The 8,792-nt window shown below is 28.8% G+C and overlaps 1 long non-coding RNA gene across 1 annotated transcript; it reads left to right on the top strand.

Annotated features, from left to right (window-relative positions):
* The first annotated feature begins 343 nt into the window (after positions 1-343).
* Positions 344-1,356, top strand: LOC145048457 (uncharacterized). Its single transcript, XR_013682874.1, has 3 exons — positions 344-476; positions 751-785; positions 1,235-1,356. It is a non-coding gene; the product is annotated as an uncharacterized LOC145048457 (long non-coding RNA).
* Positions 1,357-8,792: the final 7,436 nt, after the last annotated feature.

Below are 8,792 nucleotides of genomic sequence, written 5' to 3'. Positions count from 1 at the left end.
TACATAGGCGTTTCTATAGGGTTTTAAACACATTATATGTTGATTTCCTTTGTAGGTTCTTGGGTTCTGAGAATAACACTTGATTTTAGTCGTTTTCTCGGGTTCCAAATAAACAATGCCACCTCCAAAACAGAACTAATATCTAGACATTTGCGACAGTGGAACAGACGATGATGTCGGAGAGCAAGCGTTCTCAATGCTCGATGCTCTTAATTTTTTCTTCAGGTATTGTTATCCTTTCTCTAAACCAAATTAATAGAAACGATATAATCAATTAACGGAATTCTTTTGGTTTTGGTTTAGGAAATGTGTCATCCACACTACGACCCCAGACGTATTTTTTTTTTTTTTTTTGCGTTTGTGTCTTCCCCCAAACCCTATTTCTATCAAAACTCTAACCAGTTTCTCTTTCCCCAAGCGTTTCCGCTCTCCAAATCTCCTGCAAAAATTCGAATCTCTTCACACTTGTTTATTCGGTAACACCGTTTCTTCCTTCTTGATTTATTTATTTATTTGTTTATTTATTTATTTTGTAGTTAATCATATGATATTAAGTTGTGCGTAATCTTAGATTATGAATCGATCTACTCCGATTTTAGCTATGCACTTTGATTTAGTGTGAAAAATCGATCACCAAAATAAGTAATGATTTCGATTTTGAATTTGTGGTTTTGCAGTGCGCATTTGTTCTTTTAAAAAAAAAATTCTTTCTGCGTGTTGCTTTACTTATTGATTTCGTTTTTCACATAGGATGCAGGATTGGTGTCGCCAGAAGAGTAAATATGGTGAGTTCTCCTGCTCTTGTTTGTTTCCTGGTTATGTTTACTTTTTGGTGTTGTGTTTGCATTCTTGAGTTTTGATATCGAACAAACGAATGATGGACTTTGTCAAACAATCTTGAGTTTGAGAAACATCAGTATTGGGTTCAAAAGCTACCATAATTCTCTTTTAGAGTGCTTCATTTTTGTTGGAATGGAATGACAAACTAAAAAGTGGGATAAATGAGTAGATAATTACTGAACTTAGAGTCTAAAAAAGATAAACTAAGTAAGTACAATCCCAAATTTAAGCCTACATTCCCTCCTATTTGTAACCCTAAATTGAAGCATAATACGAAACCAAAAACATGATGGATTACAATTCCGATTCCCTGAATTTCTTAATTTCATTGACAGGTTCCATTCTTCAAAAAACAGACCAAAACGCCCCTAATATTTTCCTGTTTTCAATGCAGATTAGAGACAACACTTTGTCCTGTTGTTTGCATCATTGTGGGATATAACAACAAGAAATACTACATTGATATAATTGAATCAAAGCCTTTAAATCCAATAAGTATCATTGAAACTGATTGTGAGGTAGATTTTGCTCCTCCTCTTGATTACAAGCAGTTTTAGATTTTTGATCTTATGTTATCTGATGATTTTAGGGAAAGATGTAGGAAGCAACATGATATACTTTTTATCTTAATTTATCAATGTAGGCGTTGTACTTCATTTTTTACACATAATAACAATGTTCTTATGTACTTTTTCCCATAATGGCAACATGCTTATAGTTAACTTTTACCATTTAATATTAGGGTATTTATGTGTTGAAGTGTCCAGTTTTTTATGGGAAACTAAACAAAAAAATTTTAAAAAAAAAACCTAGAATCAGACACCAATTATTTGAAAATGAAATTGAAGGTTTTTTATTGAACTTTGTGTTGCCAGCATTTAACAATACCAATGTTTGTGATCATGAAAACCTACCTCTTTTAGGGTTAAGGTAATCTTTGGTTAATTTTTTTTTCCTGTATAACAGGCACTGATTATTTTAAGATGAAACTCCAAGGCTTTTGACATTTAAGTTGAGATTCGGACATTCTTTTTTAGTGATGGGTATTTTCTGCTGTTTTCAATCATTTCCAATTTGAATAAACTCAATATTCACATTGTAAGATACAGTTGCGAGTGATACTAAAGTTTTGTATATTTTTTGTGTGTTCTCAGTTCTTATCAGTTATATTGGAGATACTGAAACTTCCTTATGCTCCAAGTTTACTGAGAGATACCAAAATACTTTAAGGTCTTATTCCAGGTATTTTCTTAAATTCTACTATACATCTTTATATTTTCTTGTGTCTTCTTCATTCTTGTTTTTGTATGATAGTTTACATTCATTAGCATTTCATATCTTTGCATTTTAGATTCTGTTTTTTTATAAAAAGCATTTTCTCTTTAAAAATCAATCCAATTATGACATTGCACTTTTTTTTAGATCTTTTCTGTAACAACAATGTTACTTTCAAATTTCTTATTAAAATCACATTTCCCTTTGATAATCATCGCAATTAAAACCTTTGTACCTTTTTAGTTTTTTTTTCTTTTACAAACATTGTTACTTTCAAATATTTTCATATCAAGACATTTTGTTAAAAAGTTCTTACATTATTTTCTTCTTTGCTCATTTTAGTTTGAAATTTTTAACAATTATAGCATTGTACCAAGTTTTCTTATTAAAAGCACATTTCCTTAGAATAAATATCCCATTTAAAGTTGTGCAGTTTTTTAGGCTTTTTTTTTTCTTTTACAACATTGTTGCTTTCAATTTTTTTTTCAGGACATATCTTATGAAAAATGATCTCAATTAAAGCATTGCATTTTTTTTTACTTTCAAATATTCTTTTATAAAGACATGTTTCACTTATCTAGGCATTTTACTTTGAAAATTTTACCAATTACAACATTTTACAATTTTCTTATTTATTTTTTTTAGTTTTGTTTTTTTTACTATTACATCATTTTGACTTGCAAATATTCATTTTTCAAGCATTTTTTACAAAAATCTTTGCTTTTTTTTTTTTTTTTTTACTTATATAGGCATTTTACTTAGAAAAATTTACCAATTATAGCATTGTACTTTCAATTTGCTTATTAAAAGCACATTATGTTTGAAAAATCATCCCAACTAAAGCCTTGAAGTTTTTTTAGTATTACATTATTTTTACTTGCATTTATCAAAGACAATATTTACAAAAATCTTTACATTTTTATTTATTTATTTAGGCATCTTTTTTTTAAATGTTCTCAATTATAGCATTATACATTAAATTTTTCTTATTAAAACACATTTCTTTTGAAAAAGTTTCCCAATTAAGGCATTGCATTTTTTCAGCTTTTTTTTACTCTTTCATCATTTTTACTTGCAAATATTGTTTTATCAGAACAATTTTTTACAAAAATCAAACATTTTTAGGCATTTTACTTTGAAAAATTTACCATTTATAGCTTTGTATTTTCAGTTTTTTTTTATTAAAAGCACATATCTTTTATAAAATCATCGTACTTAAAGCATTGCATTTGTTTTTAGTTTTTTTTTTTTTTTTTTTTTTTTTTTTTTTTAATTCTTTCATCATTTTTACTTGTAAGTATTCTTTTATCAAACATTTTTAGGCATTTTACTTTGGAAAATTTACCAATTATAGCTTTGTAGTTTTAGTTTTTTTATAAGCATTGCATTTTATTATTATTATTTTTATTCTTTCATCATTTTTACTTGCAAATAGTCTTTTATCAGAATATTTTTTACAAAATCATCCTACTTAAAATTGCATTTTTTTTATTCTTTCATCATTTTTACTTGCAAAAATTCTTTTATCAGAACATTTTTTAAAAAAATAAACATTTTTAGGCATTTTACTTTGAAAATTTTACCACTTATAGCGTTGTACTTTCAGTTTTTTTTTATTATAAGCACATATCTTATATAAAATCATCCTACTTAAAGCATTGCATTTTTTTAGATTTTTTTTTACTATTACAACATTTTTACTTTCACATTCTTTTATCAAGACATTTTTACTTATCTAGGCATTTTACTTTGAAAATTTTACAAATTATAATACTGTATTTTCAAATTTCTTATTAAAAGCACATTTCGTTTAAAAAATTCATCCTAATTAAAGTGTTGCGTTATATTATTTTTTTTTCTATTACAACATTTTTACTTTCAAATATTCTTTTATCAAGATATTTTTATATGTCTTACATTTTTTACTTATCTAGGCATTTTTCACAAAAATCTTTGCATTTATTATTACAAGATTTTACTATCAAATATTCTTTTATCAAGAATTGTTTTACAAAAATGTTCACATTTTTAACTTCATAAGGCATTTTACTTTGAAAACTTTACCAAGTAAAGCATTGTACATTCAAATTTGTAATTAAAAGCACATTTCGTTTGAAAACTCATCCCAATTAAAGCATTGGATTTTATTTATTTATTTTATTTGTGTGTTTTTTATTATGACATCATTTTTACTTGCAAATATTCTTTTTCAAGACATTTTTTACAAAATTCTTTATATTTTCTACTTTTCTAGGCATCTTATTTTGAAAAATTACCAATTATAGCACTGTATTTTCAATTCGAAAAAATATCCCAATTAAAGCTTTGCATTTTTTTAGTTTTTTTTTTTTTTTTTTTTTTTTCCTATTACAACATTTTTACTTTCAACATATTCTTTTATGAAGATATTTTTTATATAAATCTTTACATTCTTTTACTTATCTAGGCATTTTTTACAAAAATCTATCCAATTTTTTACTTTGAAAAAATAATAATTCTTTTCTCGTCAAGACATGTTATTTTGAAAAATTCATTGAAAACTTTTTGTATCTAGAGATTTTATTTTGCAGAATCTATTTTTTTTCTTTCAAACCATTTTACTTTCAGTTTTCTTTATATAAGCACATTTATCTTTCAAAAGTCCACCCATTTATATCTTTGCATTTTGAAGTATTATTTTTGTTCAACATTATTACTTTCATATTTTATATTATCAAGTCTAAAACGTCTATGGATTTTTTTCTTATCAAGGCATTTTACTTTAGAAAATTTATCCTGGTTTTTTGCTCATCAAAACACTTTATTTTAGTTGAACAATCCATCATTACAACCTTTTACTTTGAAAAATCTACCAATCATAAGTCTAAAAAGTCTTATCAAATCTTTTTACTTGAAAAGTGTTATCAACTTCTCATATTTTATTTTATCAACTCTAAAAAGTCTTATTAAATCTTTTTACTTGAAAATTTTATCATTTTTTATAAAGGCGTTTTACTTTGAAAAATCAACCCAATTGTTTTCTTTTAGTTACAACATTACAACTTTTTTTTTTTCTTTTTAATCTTATCAAGTCATTTTACTTTAATCTAACTAATTTTTTTTTAATTATCAAGACATTTTACTTCGAAAAATCTTACAATTATAGCATTGTTTTTACAGTTTTTTCTTATAAGAACATTTCCTCTTGTTGAATAAATATGGGACCCGTATGACCTCACAACCATTTAGCTCTAATATCCGGTAGAACTTTTTCTATCAACCATGACTTTGTTATCTCTTTGTTCACCGATAGAATAGACTTTGTCTCCAATGTTCTCGCAACACGGTTTTTGCTTGAACGTTTAGCGGATTCCAATGTTGTAAATGGATAGATACCTATTTTTCCCGATAAAACTTCGTTGCCCGATGAATCAAATCTTGGTCTTGCTACCGCCGCTAGAAACATAACCTTTGTGATAAATTTTTTGCTTTTGCATGCTCTTAAGGGTTCATCCTCATCGGGGACTAGATCGTAACGTTTTGATGGTTTTTACATGTAAAAAAAAAACACTAGTTGCGGGTCCGGGTCGGATCATATTAACATGATAGAAAATGTAAAAACAAAAAAAGTGTTACATTTGTATTTCTGCTCTTTGAATTTTAACCTCTCTAATACACATGGTAAATTTTCACATTTGGTTGTTATGTAAGATCAATAACTAGTAAACTTAAACATACTCTTATATGTTTATGTTATATGTTTATGTAGATCATTATCTTCTGACAATTTTTAATAAAAAAAAATGGCTTATATAAATAAGTTTCAATAAAAAAATTGTAATATTTGAATTTCGAAAGTAAAGTTGGAACTCATCCTCCTTCTAATCGGGTCTAGTGTGGTAAAAAGTTGATCCTCGACAGCAAGTCCCGATCAAGTTGTTGAAAATACTACTTTTCTCCCCGAGTTGGTGCATTCAACAAGGGAAAGAGTAGGTACAAGTTCTTGTATTGTTCTTGCACGAGCTCTTCACTCGCGCACATAATCGAGTTCAATTCCGAGCTTGTTAATTTTTTTTAATACATGTGCTATGTTGAGTTTTTTGGGGCTGTTCATTTCATGTTTTACTCTCGCTAAGTTGACCTACAAAATTTACAATATGTAAAGGTAGTTCTCAATCAACTTTAAAAGTAAAAGATAAAGTATTCAATTTTGAGATGAGCTTCTTTTGTCGAGGCTCTTTTGGTCAACAAATCAACAATAATTTCATTCTTATCAAATTTTACTTTGTGGCAAGTTCATCTTTTATGTACTTGAGATCATCTTTATAATTTTGTTGGGGTTATTTGATGAGAAACAAAAGTTAAATTGTAATTTAAATCAACAAAGAAGAAAGTCTTAATGAGTGAAATTTAAAACACACACACGCACACGCACATGCACACTCACTTTTAGGTGTTTTTTTCATCTATTATTTGATTATGTTTTAAATGTGGATATGTGTGTTTCATTTAGTAAAATTTGATAGGAGGGAACTTATATTTGATTTGTTGACCAAAAGGGCCTCGACAAAAGAAATTTTGTAGATCAACTTAGCGAGACTAGAACATGAAATGAACAACACCAAAAATGTCAACAAAGCACATGTATTAAAAAATATTAACGAGCTCGGAATTGAACTCGAGTCTGTGCGTGAGCGAAGAGCTCGAGCAAGAACAATGCAGGAACGTGTACCTACTATTTCCCTGGTTGGATACACCAACTCGGGGAGAAAAGTAGTATTTTCATCAACTTGACCAGCTCGAGCATTGCAGTCGAGGATCAAACTTTTTATTACCGTACTAGACCCGGTTCAAAGTTTCAACTTTCAAAACTTTCTTACCAATGTCTTTTATTTTAATAAAGAGTTCAAATATTTTCTTATCAAGGAAACTTTGAATGTATTCTATTCATTACATTTTATTATGACAAGTTTTGAAATGTATTCTATTCATTGCATTTTATTATGTTAAATATTTATTTCTATTTACTATTTTTTAATTGATTTCATTTTGTTTGGTGTTCTTGTAAAAAAATGCAAAAAGCTATCTGTCCAAAACCTACACCACAGGTTTGTCACTTTATTTAATTTATTGGTTAAATTATTGACACTATCAGTTTCTTTTATTTTGTAAATTGGTTACTTGTTTTGATTGATGTATCTACCTTTTTTATATAATTATATGATATGATATGATATGATTTTAACTGTTGTTTCATGTTTATGAAATATATATTTAGTTTAGATCTTCAATATGTTTTATAAGTAAATCATCTGATTATTAAGTTTTATGTTTGATAAACTCTCTATGTCAAGCACATTAAGTTATGGTTTTCTTTGTTTTGAAGTTTACTGTTTGCTTATTTGATCTCAGTTTGACAATTATTTTGGTTACAAGTTTTCTTGGTCATGTACTTAAGGAAACCTCAAAGCATGACCTAATATTGGTCAACCCGTGCCAAAACCCGACCACCTTTTCCCATACCCATATTATAACCCTTTTGGTCCTAACCCATGCCTAACACCCGTACATGACCTAATATTGGTCAACTCGTGCCAACACCCGACCACCTGCAACCGATACCCATGTTATAACCCTTTTGGTCCTAACCCTTGCCCAACACCCGTACATGACCTAGTATTGGTCAACCCGTGCTAACACCCGACCACTTGCAACCCATACCTATATTATAACCCCTTTTGGTCGTAACCCATACCCAACACCCGTACATGACCTAATATTGGTCAACCCGTGCTAACACCCGACCACCTGCAACCCATACCCATATTATATCCCTTTTGGTCCTAACCTTTGCCCAACACCCGTACATGACCTAAAATTGGTCAACCCGTGCCAACACCCGATCAACTGCAACTCATACCCATATTATAACCCTTTTTGGTCCAAACCCATGCCCAACACCCATACATGACCTAATATTGGTCAACCCTAAACCCTACGTTGGCTTCTTGTCCGGCACAACATTTTTTATCCGGAGCCGAAGCATTTTCGCATGCATGTTTTTAAACTAAACACCCTAAACCATAAACCCTAAAGCCTAAACCTTAAACCCTAAAGCCTAACCCTAAACCCTAAACCCTAAACCCTAATCCTAAACCCTAAACCTTAAACCTAAACTCTAAACCCTAAACCCTAACCCAAAATCCTAAACCCTAATCTTAAACCCTAAACCCTAACCCTAAACCGTAATCCTAAACCCTATATAATAAAACACTAATTAAGTGACATGGCATTACCTTATACATTTGAGAGCTAATTTTAAGGAAATTGATGCCATGTGGAATATATATATTTTTTTTAAATAAAAAAATATAATGTAATAATTAAATAAAACATATTAAATACGTATTAATTAATAGTTAATAATGTTGTTAATGTTGTTAATGTTAATGCTTTAAGTTATGGCAGTTACAAATGTTCATGAATTGGGCTTCCGGTAGTATATTGGGCCCATAATGTTCTTGCCCATTATTCGGTTAAACTAATTTCTTAGGGGTAAGGTCGGTACCGAATCGGTACCGAACCGAAATTCTCGAAAACAGAAATAAATGAAATGATGGTAACAAATACGGTACCAAATCTCATTAGTACCGATTTTTTATTCCTTCTTTACATTTTAGTTTCTTTTTTTTTTTTTT

The sequence above is a fragment of the Lactuca saligna genome, chromosome 5 (assembly GCF_052625555.1).
Source record: "Lactuca saligna cultivar CGN05327 chromosome 5, ASM5262555v1, whole genome shotgun sequence".
Taxonomy (NCBI): domain Eukaryota; kingdom Viridiplantae; phylum Streptophyta; class Magnoliopsida; order Asterales; family Asteraceae; genus Lactuca; species Lactuca saligna.
This window is presented reverse-complemented; position numbering and strand designations above follow the sequence as displayed.